The sequence below is a fragment of the Euprymna scolopes genome, chromosome 8 (assembly GCF_053919585.1).
Source record: "Euprymna scolopes isolate OS-2025 chromosome 8, ASM5391958v1, whole genome shotgun sequence".
Classification (NCBI taxonomy): Eukaryota; Metazoa; Mollusca; class Cephalopoda; order Sepiida; family Sepiolidae; genus Euprymna; species Euprymna scolopes.
The window spans coordinates 112,669,191-112,686,690 of record NC_136489.1 but is presented as its reverse complement, the minus strand read 5'-3'; the positions used below and the strand labels follow the sequence as shown (position 1 = coordinate 112,686,690).

Below are 17,500 nucleotides of genomic sequence, written 5' to 3'. Positions count from 1 at the left end.
CTAAATATTTGAAATTTCACATAAAATGTATTCAGAAATATGGTAAGCTTTTTAATCGATTTTTGGTCGAAAATTTGGCTGCCAAGGTGTCAAAATTCAAAAGATTTGATCTTTGCGATCTCCAGCAAACTATTCAGCCAATTTTTGGTCTACACATGTGAAATTTTACATAAAGGATATTCAGACATGCAGCAAGCTTTTTAATCAGTTTTAGGGCGAAAATTTGGTTGTCAAGAGGTAAAAATTGAGAGTTGACCTTTGTAGACTCTACCAAACTCCTCCGCAAATTTTGGGTCTAAACATTTAAAATTTTAGATGTAGGTTACCTGAACATGACTCAAGGTTTTAATATGTATATACATATGCACATAAAGTCATGAACAGTACATAGGGCCCGAGCAAAGCCGGGCTGAACTTCTAGTATATATATATATATATATATATATATATATATATATATATATATATATATATATACTAGCAAAAGTACCCGTCGTTGACTGGGTTCAAAAACAGCCTATACTTTATTATACCATACCTCTTCACACTGAAACACTTATCACAATATTCTGTGGATCTATATTAAAAAACCTTTTTAAACTTTGTGATATATTTCTATTCTATGGAGGTCAGACGCGACCAAACACCCCATAATTTTATTATACCATATTTCTTCAAACTGAAATATAATTATCAAAATATACTTACGCAGATAGATATGAAAAAGTCTTTATTAAAGTTTGTGCCTATTTATATTCTATGGAGGCCAGGCACGACGCAGACCCCACAATTTTATTATTCCATCCCTATTTAAGTTAAAACATACGTATCAGAGTATTATTATGTACATCTATATATAAAACACTTGTAAACGTTTTTTTTTTAATTTTTTATTTCCATACTTTGTGGACCAGGCGCGTCCGCAGACCCCACAATATTAATGAATCATCATTATGCCAGATCAAATATACCCATCCCTGTGTCTCGATACATCTTCTATCATTATATGTAATCAGTTTTCTATAATAGTCAACCATATAGGAGCCTATTCCTGACCAGACACACACACAGACGTTCAACTTTATATTATAGAAGATATATATATATATATATATATATATATATATATATATATATATATATATGTGTGTGTGTGTGTGTGTGTGTGTGTGTGTGCGTATGATATATACGTTCAATATATACAGATACATATATATTTCTGTATACGTATATATATATTATATATATGTATAATATATATATATATATATATATATATATATATATAATGAATAATAAAATGAACCTCACTGTTATACTGCAATAAATTATAGTGCAGTTTTATAATGAATAATAAAAATACACCTGACATTAGCACAATTAGTTGCAATTTTATACTGCACTGCATTCTAGTTATAGTCTACATTCATAAAACTCATTGCAATGTGTGTGTGTGTGTGTGTCTGTGTGTATGCGCGCGCACGTGTGTGAGTTCATTATAAAAAGGAATGTTTGAGAATCAGCATAAAAACTAAAAGTATTAAAAGTTATGTATTAAAAGTTATGAATTAAAAGTTATGAATTAAAAGTTATGAATTAAAAGTTATGTATTAAAAGTTATATATTAAAAGTTATGTATTAAAAGTTACCGCGGGAGACAACAGAAGTGTTCCGGAACCTTTAAGTAGACTATAATGAGAGTTAAAAGCTCATATCATTTTTTAAAACCATCAACATAATATATTTTTTATGAAATTTAAATATACGCAAAATTATTTAGGGAAGACAATGGAAGTTGTTCAGAATCTTCAAGTCACCTCCTCATGTAAATGGGCGAGGGGATGGACTAACCTCCTAAGACTTAAAATATGCTCTGTACTGATGAAATTTATATCGTACATGTATATTATTCTCCGAACAAGGAAATGGAAGTGGTCCCGTATCTCTAAATTACTCTCTGCGTGTCCAAATACCTACGTGTCCAAATAAGCACGTGTCCTAATATGTACGTGTCCAAATATGTATGTGTCCAAATATGTACGTGTCCAAATATCTACGTGTCCAAATACGCACGTGTCCAAATACGTACGTGTCCAAATACGTACGTGTCCAAATATGTACGTGTCCAAATATGTACGTGTCCTAATACCTACGTGTCCAAATACCTACGTGTCAAAATACACACGTGTCCAATTACCTACGTGTCCAAATACACACATATCCAAATATCTACGTGTCCAAATATCTACGTGTCCAAATATCTACGTGTCCAAATACCTATGTGTCCAAATATCTACGTGTCCAAATACCTACGTGTCCAAATACCTACGTGTCATATGCTCAAAATTTACCACGGTTACAGACCCCACCTTTTAAATTTCAATTACGTATATCAGATTTTAATGAAATTGAAGCCATGCCAATGAGACATAAAAGACTTTTTGAACAATCTAGTTTTGAGACGAAATGCGATATTGGAAGGAGTAAAAACCAAAGGAATATCCTTGAAGATTACTGATATTATAGAGAAATTCTCACTCTTCAATGGGAAAATAAACTAAAATAGAAAAACCATATATAAACAATGTATTTAAAAAATATTTGGATTTATTAGTAAAAAAAGGGGGAAAAACAGGAAGAAAAATAATGGATAGATCTAATGATGATAATAAAAAATGAGTTGCAGTTATCTGTAATTAATTTTTTTTTTGTTATTTATTTCTTACAATAACACACACACACACATATAATATATATATATATATACACACGTAAAGACATATATATATGCATACAAAGACACATATGTATATATACACACATAAAGACATATACGTATATATGTACACATAAAGGCATATATATATATACACACATAATGAAACATATATATACACATAAAGACATATATATATATATACACATAAAACATATATATACACATAAAGACATATATATATATATATATACATAATGACATATATACACATAATGACATATATATATACATAATGACATATATATATCACAATGACATATATATACATAATGACATAATGACATATATACATACATATATATACATAATGACATATATATACATAATGACATATATATATAATGACATATATATTTATATGACATATATATTTATATGACATATATATTTATATGATATATATATATATATATAATATATATATAATGATATATATATAATGACACATATATATATATATACATAATATATATATATAATGATATCTATAATGACACATATATATATATATATTCATAATGACATATACATACAGAATGACATATACATATACATAATGACATATATACATAATGGCATATATATATATATATATATATATATATATATATACATAATGACATATATATATATATATATATATATATATATGATGACAATGATGAAATTTATCTAGTTATTTCAATTTTTTTCGAATCTTAATATTAAAGGTAACATTTCTAAGTTCGTGTCTACTATTGAAAATTGGAGTAGAATTCGATACTTTTTCAAATTTTAGTAATTTATTTCTTGTGTTAATCAGTGGGATATGGACTTACGGTCTGACGACAATGACATTGCATGTACTATTAGAAAAGCAAATTGCGCTCCCTCTCTCGCTCCCTCCCCCTCTCTCTCTCTCTTTATATATATATATATATATATATATATATATATATATATATATATTTATCCTGGACTTCTCCTTGCCATTGGACTCAAGCAGTGCCGGTTCAGGAGAAGTGTGGTTAGGGATTATGCATATAATCTATATATATATATATATATATATATATATATATATATATATATATATATATATATATATATATATATATATATATATATATATAGAGAGAGAGAGAGAGAGAGAGAGAGATCTATAAATGGAACTTTTGATTTAAATCCTGTATAATTTCAGCACAATTTATTGTTTGACAAAGGAGTACAGATAATTATTGAAGTCTTTTCCTTAACCCATGAAATTTCAATAAATGGCTCATCTCATCTGAGGAAATGTTGTCGCAAAACAGATGTGGATAATTACGAATTTTGCTTATTAGCACATAGATTGAAATGAAAATTCAGTTGATAGTGTAAAAAAGGTTAGGAAAAGTTGGAATGATGGACGCACACACACACACACTCACACATATATGTGTGTACACACACACACACACACACACACATATATATATAATAGGATAAAAAATCCAACGATATGATAAAAAAGCAGACAGAATAAATAAATAAATAAATAAAAAAGATTATAAAGTAGATTTTGGAGCTTTGTGTTTTCTTTTGACAACCTCATATCTCCTCCCGATTTCTTATTTTATCATTTTCTCCTCGCATTCAATGAGTCCTCATATTCGATGTTTCCAATAAAGGAGGAAGAATTGCTGCTTTATGGGTAGGAATTTATCTATCTAATGTCAGCGTTAATTGTTTTTTTTTTTTTTATCATGAATTAGCATTTTTAGTTTCTTACATTAAGCGTATGTTTTATTTTATATTATTTTATCATTTTATCATTTTATATCTTATTATTTTATATTATTTAATATTTAGTTCCTTACATGAAGTGCATGTCTTTTTTTATATTATTATATATTTTATTTTATTTTTTCATATTTTCATATTTTATTTCATATTTATTATTTTATATTATTTAATATTTAGTTCCTTACTTTAAGTGCATGTCTTTTTTTATATTATTATATATTTTATTTTATTGTGTCATATTTTATTTCATATTTATTATTTTATATTATTTAATATTTAGTTCCTTACTTTAAGTGCATGTCTTTTTTATGTTATTATATATTTTATTTTATTTTTTCATATTTTCATATTTTATTTTATATTTATTATTTTATACTATTTAATATTTAGTTCATTGCGCGAAGACGTATATCTTTAGTTCCTTACATTAAGTGGCCATTTGCCTTGTCTGGAGCGACAATATCAAACTTCTTTGGGACATGGGTATACAAACAGATAAGTATCTTGAGCATTCAAACTCATTAACATAGCTGGTCCTTTTCGATACCAGAATCCAAGAGAAAGGACACGAGAGAGTAAATATAAAACAAAAATAAAAAATTAAAAAAAAGAAACAGAATAAAAAAAAAATAAATAAAAATAAATATCAAGATTTGGAACAGGAATTACGGCATAAAAATATAAAGAAGTCCCGAGAATTCCTGTTGTAATTGGAACGTTTGAAACTATTATGAACAGCCACTATGAAAGGTTTAATCAGATTGACGAGACAATTTCTTTCCCAATCATGCAAAAGGCTTGTCTGTTAAGAACGGCGAAAGTGCTAAGGTGCAGCTTGAATAATAATAATAATAATAATAATAATAATAATAATAATAATAATAATAATAATAATAATAATAATAATAATAATAATAATAATAACTTACCTTCTTTCTTGTGACAAGTCTGAAATAAAAACAGACGTCATCACGTGACATTAATGTGTCAACATAGAAAATCTATATTAATTTACTTAAACAATTTACACTTCTGCATTAGACGAACGGCGCCATCGTTACGGGGGATAACTCCAATTTTTCCTAGGTCAAATAATACGCCAAATGATTAACAAACAAGACTTTTTTTTTTCCGAACACAAAAATATTTGAAAGCCAAAACATTTATTGCATAAATATGTAGCAATATATAATTGTAAAAATATTTATTTTTATGAAAAGTCTGCGTAAGAAAATATGATTTTAGTAAAACAATTTTTGAATTAAAGCAACATTGGATTTTTTTTTCCAGAAACATTTTTTTTAATTAAAATAAAATTCGATTTTTTCCGAACAATTTAATAATTTAAATGAAATATCTTTCGAAGCAACATTAGATTTTGTTTTTTTTTCCGAAAATATTTTTTAAATTAAAATAAAATTTTCACTGTAACAAACTATAGTTTTAATGTTTTTGTGGCATTTGTGGAAAAGCCAAGGAAATATTATAGTTTTAATTTTTTAAATTAATAAACAATTTGAATGGAGAGAAGCGCCACCTGGCAACAGTTTAGTGAAATGCAACCCAAATGACGCCGTACGTATAATGCAGAATAACAAACAATTTATTATAATAATAAAAAAAAATTAATGTAAGTGAATTTTTTTCTAATGTAGTTTTTTTTACGAACAAAACTGAAAATAATATACACTGATGCGTTAAAAAACAAAAGAGAGTCATCGCTATTTGTAGCTACAACATTTTACTAAAATAACAAATAACACCCGACAAAAAACAAAACAAAAAAATGAACAACGAATAAGTAAAATGAAATAACATTAAATAAGCGAAAAAAAAATACAAAAAGAAAGACAACGTTTCTCTTATATTCACACGAATTTAATAAAAAAATATAACAAAAAGAAATCTAATAATCTTTATTTAAGAGTTTCGCACGTTTGCTAAAACATCAGCAGCAGCGTAAAGTAATCATAACTCATTTTGCAGAAAAAAAAAAAAATGAATTAAAAATGCACTTATAACACGATACACCCGTATATTATGTTCCTATTTACAATGCCTCCACACGGGACAGAGTTAGACACCAAGGTCGTTTTTTAATGTGGAGAAAAGGAACAAAAATAAAAATTGTCTCAGTCGAACAGAGAACAAGAAATTGAAATGCAGCATCTGAAGAACAGATACTACACTTTGAGGTATTTATTTGCTCCCCCACTGAGCAAATTAGGCACAAGGCCAATTTTTAAAGTGGGGAGTAAAGGGGAAATGGGGACCAACTCCCCGGGGAGTAGGGGAGCTGGATAGTGACAATTGGTATGAAAGGTTGCCCCTACATTGACCAAGGTCTTATCTGTGGGGTCGCCCCCACATAGGGTCTTTGCTTGCAGTATCTGCCGGAACAGCAGATACTACACTTTGATCTTGTCCCGAAGGCCAAGTAGGTCTAATCCCCCCAAATATATATATATATATATAGTATATTAACATTGTTAGAGTACTTTTGTCACAAGGTGCTATATTTGTTTGCGCACATGGCAGAATTCAAACACGCCTTTTGCAGAAATAGCGGCGTAAAGACACGCCCCTAATACTCAAAAGGAACGCGATGAAAAATTATTGTTGCTAGTGTTACTTATTGCTCCTGTTGATTCAACCCTTGGCACCGTCCATACGGACCGGACCTACCTGAGGCATCTTATCACATATCAGGAACGTCCGCATCAATCTCCGAATTGACGTAATTCCATGCTATTCAGGATTCAGCTTCCTTACATCAATTCCTGCAATCACTATTTCTGCAGATCCAACTCTTGGCAAGGTCCCTGCGGACTTGACCTACCTGAGAAATCTCATCGCATCCACGTCAATCTCCCTGTGACGTCATTCTATATTGTCCAGCATCCAGTTTTCACATTTTCGGCCTTTCCAGTTTTCTTGTGCCTTGTATTCCAGCCTATCCATTCTCCGTTGCTGTCCAGGTGCATCATTTCCTGTTCTTCAACCTTCCTGTCCCCAGAATCTTCGTCGATCGACTTTCTCCAGCTCTTTTACCACTTTTCTTTGTGTATTTATTGTGGAATAAATACAAATTCTTCTTTTTTTTTCATCTTTATCTGCGCTTGCCATATTTTCTTTGCCATTTGTCATATTTTGCCCTTTTCAGTTGTACAAGCGATCGGTCCTCAACTGATTTCAGCCCTTGTCGGCAACACGTCAGATGAGTCGACAGACTGTGTTAAAGCATAATGAACAGTAAAATATGCCTTTGTCTTCTTTATAATGTAACGAAAAAGCCCGGAAGTTTTGCTCAATGAATACCAAAATTAACTTGTATCGCATGATTGTAAGTGAAAAATTCGATTTTTATTATAAAAGAAGAAAATGAAAAATCGATCATGGCGACAACAAATTCTGAAATTTCAATAAAGTAAAAGTATTGCAATAAATAAAATTTCGCAAAATGCAGTTTTCATTGTAAATATATAATTTGTCCAGAAATAAGAAGACCCATGCAGCGTAAAATTTGGATTAAAAAAATCATTTATTTGAAAGTAAGCAAAATAGTGGTATAATGTTACACCAAAGGATTGCGTATCTCCGGCGAATGCCATGTACACGTATTGCTATATTTCGTCTACATATTTTATAGACGCACTTTTGCGAAATGAGTGCCAAAGTATATACACTCGTTTGACCGTGGGTTTTGTAACAAAATAAGAACTTGTTAAATCAACAAAGTTTTATTTACTTTACAAAATGATAATCTGACAGGCGAAAGAGTTCGAGTCAATATGAGGGTGGTGGTACGTAGCGATCGGCAGAAGTATGTCAATAGCTTCGTTCTCTTCTCTCTGTCTGATTGTTTTTGTTTTGAGTTGTTTTAATATTTACATCGCCCCACATTCCTTGGACGGGATTTAATTGTTCTCTTAGTTTGACCTTAGATTTGAAATATTTGTTATAATTTCAATCCAGAGTTAAATAGTTTTCCTGATCTCGATTCGTCGATCGGAATGTTGGATTGACGTCATCGCCAACAATCCGATTTACAACTGGTTTTGCCTGACTCCGATATTTTCCGGCGTTGTCCGTCACATATGCAAGAGCATCAGGTTCGAGTAAAAGGAATCGACAGCGTGCAGTCGTTTGGTAATGAGAAGATAGACGAGGTGTATGCGAGAAAATCACGTTTGTGTAAAACCGCCAGGCTGTTGATATATGACCTAATTTAAAACGGGGCGAGTGACTAGCATGGCCAATCAACAAGCTGTCCTGATTGGTGGAACCTCACATCACATACGCGATATCCGCCTGGCTTTGAAGGCGAACTATTCAAGCAACTGATGAATATAATGAGTCGTCAGGCGTTGAGCTGCTAATGAGTGGCATTAGTGATTCTTGTGAAAATGGAGCCGGAAACTTTGTCGGGCGATTCGGAAGCGGAAATTTCGCCAGACGATTCGGAGGTAGAGACCAAGGTACACGTTCCACTTCAAAGAACTAAAAGACCACAACACTGCATTGTGCGTGATCAAGAGATCGGGTTGAGTGGGAATGCAGCAGCCATTATGTGGTTCTATAAGTAAAGAGAGTGAGAGTCGCGCTGGGTGTCGTCCATCGGATATTAAATCCGAAGCGTCTCATTTACAACTTGAAATCTTGTTTTTCTTGTGCGATAACGAAAGATCATTTATGCATGAGCAAATTCTCGTTGATATATATTATATATATATATATAAAAAAAGATAATTTTCTTCACAGGATCAACACACACACACACACACACATATGTATATATATATATTCCGATAAGAATTTTAAGTATTTCGAGTGTTGAGAGAGAGAGAGAGAGAGAGAGAGAGAGAGAGAGAGAGAGAGAAGGAAACAGACAGACAGACATATGTATATATATATTCCAAGAAGTTGGACTATGTTGAGTGTTGAGAGAGAAGAGAAAGAAAGAGAGGGGGAGACAAACGTGTATTTATTCCGAGAAGAATTTGGACTGTTGATTATTGAGAGAGAGAGAGAGAGAGAGAGAGAGAGAGAGAGAGAAACAGAGAGAGAGAGAGAGAGAGAGAGAGAGAGAGAGAGAGAGAGAGAGAGAGACAAACGTATTTATTCCGAGAAAAATTTGGACTATGTTGAGTATTGAGAGAGAGAGAGAGAGAGAGAGAGAGAGAGAGAGAGAGAGAGAGAGAGAGAGAGACAAACAGACAGACAGACAGACAGACATATGTATATATATATTCCAAGAAGTTGGACTATGTTGAGTGTTGAGAGAGAGAGAGAGAGAGAGAGAGAGAGAGAGAGAGAGAGAGAGAGAGAGAGAGAGTGAATAATGCTTTATACATGATAACAACTACATTTGTTGCAGCAGTCAAGGTGCCAGGAGCAATTAAAGCCACCTAGACAAAATAGCGCTGTAATTTCGAAACACTTTAGCATTAATGCAAGCCAAGACTTTCTTCCACTCTATCATTGACTCTACCAGAAACACAAGTACAACCATACACAATGATGCATGTTTAGCGAGATTGCAATGCATGGAAACGACAGGCATGTGATTGGGAAAATATCTGGTTCGGGGTTTAACCACACATAATTTAACGTTTCTGAATTTTTTAGATGAAAATTGGTTATTTTTATTATTTGGATTCATCAAACTACTACTATTATCTTGAGTGTTATTTTCACAACGTTTCAGCCGATGTAGCCTCCGACATCAGGTCTATGTTGTTGAACTCGAAAATGTCAAACTTTGGAATTTGAACGTAATTTCGAATGGAGCCCTTCATTTACTTCACGGGCTTAGGATGCTCTTGTTCCGTCAGCCATGACTAGATAGAGGTCCTAAGTAATTCGCAATTGTATTTTTCGGTCACCTACACTGAGAAATGAACCGTAAGCATCCGTGGCGCGGTTGTTAAAGTACTTCGATAAATCAATTGATATTCTCCTGAAGGTTGAAGGTTCAATTCTCAGTGTGGGTAACCGAAAAATACAATTGCTAATAAGTCTATCCAGTCATGCCTGACGGGACAAGAGCATGCTATCCCCGTGAAGTAAATAAATGGTTCCATTCGAAATTCCGTTCAAATTCATGAGTTTGACAGAAACATTCTCGAGTTCGACAAGATACACCTGAAGAAAGTCGGAGGTTAAATCGGCTGAAACAGTGTGAAAATCACACTCAAGTTGAGAACAACCGTTTGAAGAATCCAAATAATACGGGCACACATAATTTGTTCTTTTAGAAAACTAATTGTTATAAACACTCCAAATAATAAACAAATTGGTCAGTGAGTTTTTATGTCCAGTGATTAAGCAGCCGATAATTCTCAGGTGGTCTTTATGTAGTACACACAGAACTGTCATTTAACGTCTAACACATCAGTCAATAAAGAATTTTTTTCTTCATCAATGTAGTCTCCTTCTAGGATGATACTGTGATCTCAATGATACTCTAACGATTCGATAGATTTTTTTTAAAGAACGATTTGTCTTTGACCTTTCTATATCATTAAATCATCAAAACACAATATCTTTCTCCCTAGAGCATTCTTTTGGCGCCCGTAAAAGAGAACTTTTTTGTTTCGTATTTGTGAGTGTTTCGGAGATGATTTCTTGCTTCAAATGCACTAATAACGATGGTTAATATTTGCTATTGATGGGTTTTTTCCTTTTTCAAGGTAATCGATAAAAATACTTTGCGTAATCTAAAATAGTGGCCAAAACCTTAGCTGCTAATGTTTGCATCTTTTGGGCAGCTGTCACCCGTTTTTATCCCAGCCAGATAGCTGCTAATTTCACCCCAAAGTAAAGTGTTTCATTCCTTGTTACATATTGATGCAAAAACTCGTCTTTGTTGTGTTGAAGCGCTTGCTGTTTGAATTGTCAAAAAGTTGTTGGTTTTAATCGCTGTGAACAGTCGGGGCACATACATTGAACACAGATTTCTCATCGACAAATGTTCATATAAAATGATGAAAGCACAACCTTTTAATATAATGAACTTTTCGGATATCTTATGCAACATCGTTTTAGTTAGCAGCAATGAGTTTGTCGATTTTTTCGATGTTTTCCAATGTTTTCCGAATTTGTGCGATCTAAGCGTTCAGTATCATTTGTGTTTGCAGGATTGCGTTTAAAGTCTGCATACCACTTCTTAATCCTTTCCGACAGCGTATAGTTCTGATAGAAAATATCAAGCGATTGATTTGTTTGAATAGTATTTTTCCTATCAGAAAGCAATGCTTTATCAACACACAAAAAATTCAGATTTTTTTTTTTTACCGTTTTGAAAATTTGCAACGGAAAACCGAAAACCGTAATCTAGAAAATAACAGTCCGATTGAGCTGACATGTTGACACATGCACTTTATGAAGGTTTATATTCTAAAAAATTTTTTTTGACATTTTAATTACTGGCACTATGTACCAGTCCCCAGATTTAATGAGTGATATTACACACACACACAAACACACACACACACACACACACACACACACACACACACACACACACACACACACACACACACACACACACACACACACAGATATATATATACTTTTTATTTGTTTTGCATAAGCATTAATATGTCGCTACACATTCATAAGCATGTTTCGCTCAGCCAGTTACAAGTAACTAAAGGCCATTTCAGGAGATATTGCTTATACAAAGTTCAGTCAGTAAACCTCGTTTTATATATATATATATATATATATATATATATATATATATATATATATATATATATATATATATTACGAGCAAAATAGAGAAAAGGGAAAGTTTGCATCTGAACCAGACGGTAAGCACGCTGTGAACACAACTCATCGGAGTATGCTTTGTTTCCGTCAGGTTCTCAGTACAATCATGATTTTAAGCGGAACGGCCAGTTGTATTTGGTTCCGTGAGAAGTGACTCTTCCGATTGCGAGTCTGTGTTTGGCAGATAAGGCAAGTGTCATTTCAATTGCTCAAAATAAAATAGTTACTCGTCTTTATTTTTTAAACACGTGTTGTGATTTGATTTCTCGACAGCAACCACTGAATTCAAATAAACACAACGAACGAACGATCACGGCCTGTGCAGTGAACATGCACATAACACAGTTCACACATTGAAACGCTTGCTTCTGTGGTTTTCAGTCGCTCCTTGTCTAAACTATCGAAAATCTTTGGTTCACCAGTAAACACGGATGTTTATATCGATGCTTGTCGATTTATGTCAGAAAATAAAAAAATGGGCCAGCCCCGAAGACGAATCAAAGGCAGCCTATCATGCTACAAAAAAAAACCAATTGACAGGATTGATGACTAATACGGATATTTTAGCCATGCATCAAAATGGCGAATCAGGTGGGTAAATATTCGATTATGTCAATAAATCACATATTTTACGAGTTTCTGTTAAATACATACACACACACACACACACACATACACACACACATATAAAGTATGCTTAATATGTATCACCATCAAATTTATCCACAAAAATATCGAGATAGGCTGTCTTCAGTAGGAAGTTTCGTTTTTCGAAAAGTATTATTATTCACGTCAAACTCTCGAATCTGAAACAAAGAAACGAATAAACAACGGAGAAGATAAAAGTAGAAAACCTAACATTATTATATTGATAAAACCATCTGGAGAGTTTTTTGTCCAAATCATTTCACAGAAAATTCAAATTTCTAAATTTAACAACAGGGCCACTAGTATTATTCAATGTGCAAGCGAAAATCCATGTTTACAATTAGTTGATCAGTCGTACCTACTATTTAATAGATTAACTATGCCATAATAGCCGATTTCTTCATTTATATATATATATATATATATATATATATATATATATATATATATATATATATATATATATATATATATATATATATAGGAAATTTATTACTGTGAGTCCAGAATGAGTTTACAAATTGTTTCAACTAGAGGAAAATCCTCAAAGAGAGGAAAAATCCAACTAGCATCATCAGAATTCATAGATGGACTAAGTTATAAAGTCAAATAAAAATGGAAAGATCGTAGATAAAGGGGAGTTAGAAAAGAAGGGGGAGTGGTGGGGAGAGGACGTTGGAGTTTAAGGTAGTAGGAGTGTATTAAAAAAAAGAGAGGGGTTTATAATTAAATATTAATTATGTGTAAATTCTTATATACGTGTTTTTTAACAGTTTAAACTTAAAAGACGCTACTTTTGTTGATAACGGCATAAGTAACAGTTAATTTAAAGGATCACCATGGCAACAGGTTGGAAAGTTAATGTTAGTGAAGGAACGGGTTGAAAATGGGGTTTAAAGTAATTTAGCCGGGCGGAGAGAGATTGAAAGATATTTATTGTTTATAAAATGGAAAGAAAAAGAAAAGGAAAAATAAGTTAATGAATTATACTTTACAGGTTTATTTTAATAGTGTGATGATATATATAATTAAATATAATAAATAAATTAGCCGGGCAGGTAGAAATAATACGTTACAGGTTTATTTTAATAAAATAAAATAAAATAGGTGAAGGAACGGGTTGAAAATGGGGTTTAAAGTAATTTAGCCGGGCGGAGAGAGATTGAAAGATATTTATTGTTTATAAAATGGAAAGAAAAAGAAAAGGAAAAATAAGTTAATGAATTATACTTTACAGGTTTATTTTAATAGTGTGATGATATATATAATTAAATATAATAAATAAATTAGCCGGGCAGGTAGAAATAATACGTTACAGGTTTATTTTAATAAAATAAAATAAAATAGGTGAAGGAACGGGTTGAAAATGGGGTTTAAAGTAATTTAGCCGGGCGGGGAGAGATTGAAAGATATTTATTGTTTATAAAATGGAAAGAAAAAGAAAAGGAAAAATAAGTTAATGAATTATACTTTACAGGTTTATTTTAATAGTGTGATGATATATATAATTAAATATAATAAATAAATTAGCCGGGCAGGTAGAAATAATACGTTACAGGTTTATTTTAATAAAATAAAATAAAATAGGTGAAGGAACGGGTTGAAAATGGGGTTTAAAGTAATTTAGCCGGGCGGGGAGAGATTGAAAGATATTTATTGTTTATAAAATGGAAAGAAAAAGAAAAGGAAAAATAAGTTAATGAATTATACTTTACAGGTTTATTTTAATAGTGTGATGATATATATAATTAAATATAATAAATAAATTAGCCGGGCAGGTAGAAATAATACGTTACAGGTTTATTTTAATAAAATAAAATAAAATAGGTGAAGGAACGGGTTGAAAATGGGGTTTAAAGTAATTTAGCCGGGCGGGGAGAGATTGAAAGATATTTATTGTTTATAAAATGGAAAGAAAAAGAAAAGGAAAAATAAGTTAATGAATTATACTTTACAGGTTTATTTTGATAGTGTAATGATATATATAATTAAATATAATATATATATAAATAAATAGCCGGGCAGGTAGAAATTATACGTTACAGGTTTATTTTAGTGAAATAAAATAAAATAGGTGAAGGCTTAAGTAAGTAACTTAAATAATAGAAAAAAAAACATTTTTAATAAGTAACACACAAATATAAGCACACGCATAAATATGTACAGCAAATGCACATACGTAAATGGGGGAAAAGCACATGCGTGATCACACATACATATACATATATATATATATATATATATATATATACATATACATATATACACAAACATACATATACAAACACATATATATATATGTACACATACACAGATACGTAAAAATACACGCATATATACATATATAAACATATATGCAAGTACACATACATCCAGATGCAAACACTTACACATACATATATATATACATATACATATACATACATATATATACATATAAATATAAATTAGCTGGGAGGGGGGGGAATTGAAAAATATTTTATAAATAATTTTTAAATTTTCAGGCGTTGTAGTTGAAGGAAAGAGAGAAAGAGAAAAATATAAATTAATGAATTATAAGTTACAAGTTTATTTTACTAATATAGAAATAGGTAAGAATATCAGTAAGTTAATCAAATAATAAAATTCATAAAATTATTAGGGAGATATTTATAATAAGTGAATAAAACACATACACACAGAAAAACACACACACAAAAATACATGTAGAAGATATGTAACCAAATACAAATATATATAAAAAAAAAAAACACATACATATACACACATATAGAAGATACGCACAAACACAAATACATATATATACATACATATACACACACACATATATATACACACATATAAATACATACATACACACACATATACATACATATACAAACACACACACATACACACGCACACACACACATATATATATACATGTGCACATATATATACACATATATATATATATATAAATTAGCTGGGCAGGGAGAAATTGAAAAAATTAATTTTTTGTTTTTAATTTATTATTTATAGTTTTTTGAATTGTCGGGCGTTAAGTTGGAAGAAAGAAATGAGAAATAGAAGGGTAAATAGGTGAATTATACGTTATAGGTTTATTTAATAAAGTAAAAAACTAAGGATATAAGTAAGTTAATTAAATAATAAAAATTAATATAATTATTAATAAAATGTAGATAGTAAGTAGATAACAAAAACACACAAATACATACACATGAGTACACATGTAAAAAATACACACATCAATGGGGGAGAAGCATGTGCTTGAGTATATGTACAAACACAAATACGAAAAATATGTAAATAAGCTTCGTGTTAAAAAATATGATAATTATTATTGAAAGAATTAGTAAGAGGTAAATATAAGAGAAAAGCGTATTATATATGTTATATGTAGATGGTAAATTAAATAATTAATTAAAATAGAAGGTAAGTAAATGATTAGTTGTTAACAAGTAGATAATAGACCGAGAGGCAAGTCGAAGGATACCAATTGTGATAAGTACGTAATTGAAATAATAGAAATCGAGACCTGATTATGGAAATAGCCAATAAGAGACTATGGGGCGAGAACCTTTAAATAATGACATAAGGAGTGATTAGGGCAAAGGGGGTGTACAAAAATGAGTTTGGTAAAGAGAGATGTAGCTAAAAATTGGTGGGATAAATAGGTGGGGGTTCTGTGGAGGGGTTCTTTTAAAATGAATGGGGGACTATATAGTTTAGGTTGTAAATAGGGTGTGTGTAATTCGTTAGTGTTAGATTTTAGGGGTGGGTTATAGTTATTATTAGAAGGGTGAGAAGTTGCTTAAGAGGTGGGATTTATAATGTTTACAATTAAGTGAGGTTTCAGTTTTTTTATTTAGAAGTTTATCTCTATCTCTAAAATTAGTAATCAGTAATTTTTCAGTTAAGCATAAATAACATGGGGAGTTTAGTGATTTACAGGTACTAGCTCTATTAAGAATTTCCCAGCTAATAATTGGGGTGAGGTTGTTTCGGGTAAGTAGTAGATAGTGGTTAGTTAATGAAGTACTATTTGGGTGGTTGGGGTTATTTAGGGAGCATTTATGCACTCTAAATCTGTCTTTGAACGTGGTGCTTGAAAGGCCAATGTAAAATTTTTTGTTTTGTGGGTCTTCAGCAGGGGCAATAGTTGCTTTGTAAACCACATTTGTTGAGAGACAATTTTGCTGGAGCGGGCATTGGGGTTTGTTAAGGCAGTTACAATTATTTTGACCATTGTTATTATAGTTGTGGTTATTTAGTATTTTATTGTTGTGTTTTTTAATTTTATTTTCTAGATTATTTGTGCAACTGTAGCTAAGCTTAATAGTGTTCTTATTAAAAATTTTATGTAGAATATTACTAGGGGGGAAGTGGTGATTAAGAAGCATGAAGAATTTTTTACCTAATTTAGTTTTTATCATATTATTATAGGGAGGGTTAAACCAAAGGACTTTGCGGGATCTGTTATTCCTATTTGTATTGTTGGGTTTATTAGGGTCCAAGTATGTAATATTAGGG

General features: G+C 31.1%; 1 protein-coding gene across 5 annotated transcripts in view; it reads right to left on the bottom strand.

Annotated features, from left to right (window-relative positions):
• LOC145283711 (vitamin D3 receptor-like) overlaps positions 1 to 17,500 on the bottom strand; it is a 1,095,565-nt gene that overhangs the window by 793,613 nt on the left and 284,452 nt on the right. For all 5 annotated transcript variants that reach the window (XM_080132744.1, XM_080132747.1, XM_080132736.1 and 2 more), the window contains exon 4: positions 5,473 to 5,491. The gene's annotated coding sequence lies outside the window, so the exon portion shown is untranslated. The remainder of the gene's footprint in view (positions 1 to 5,472; positions 5,492 to 17,500) is intronic.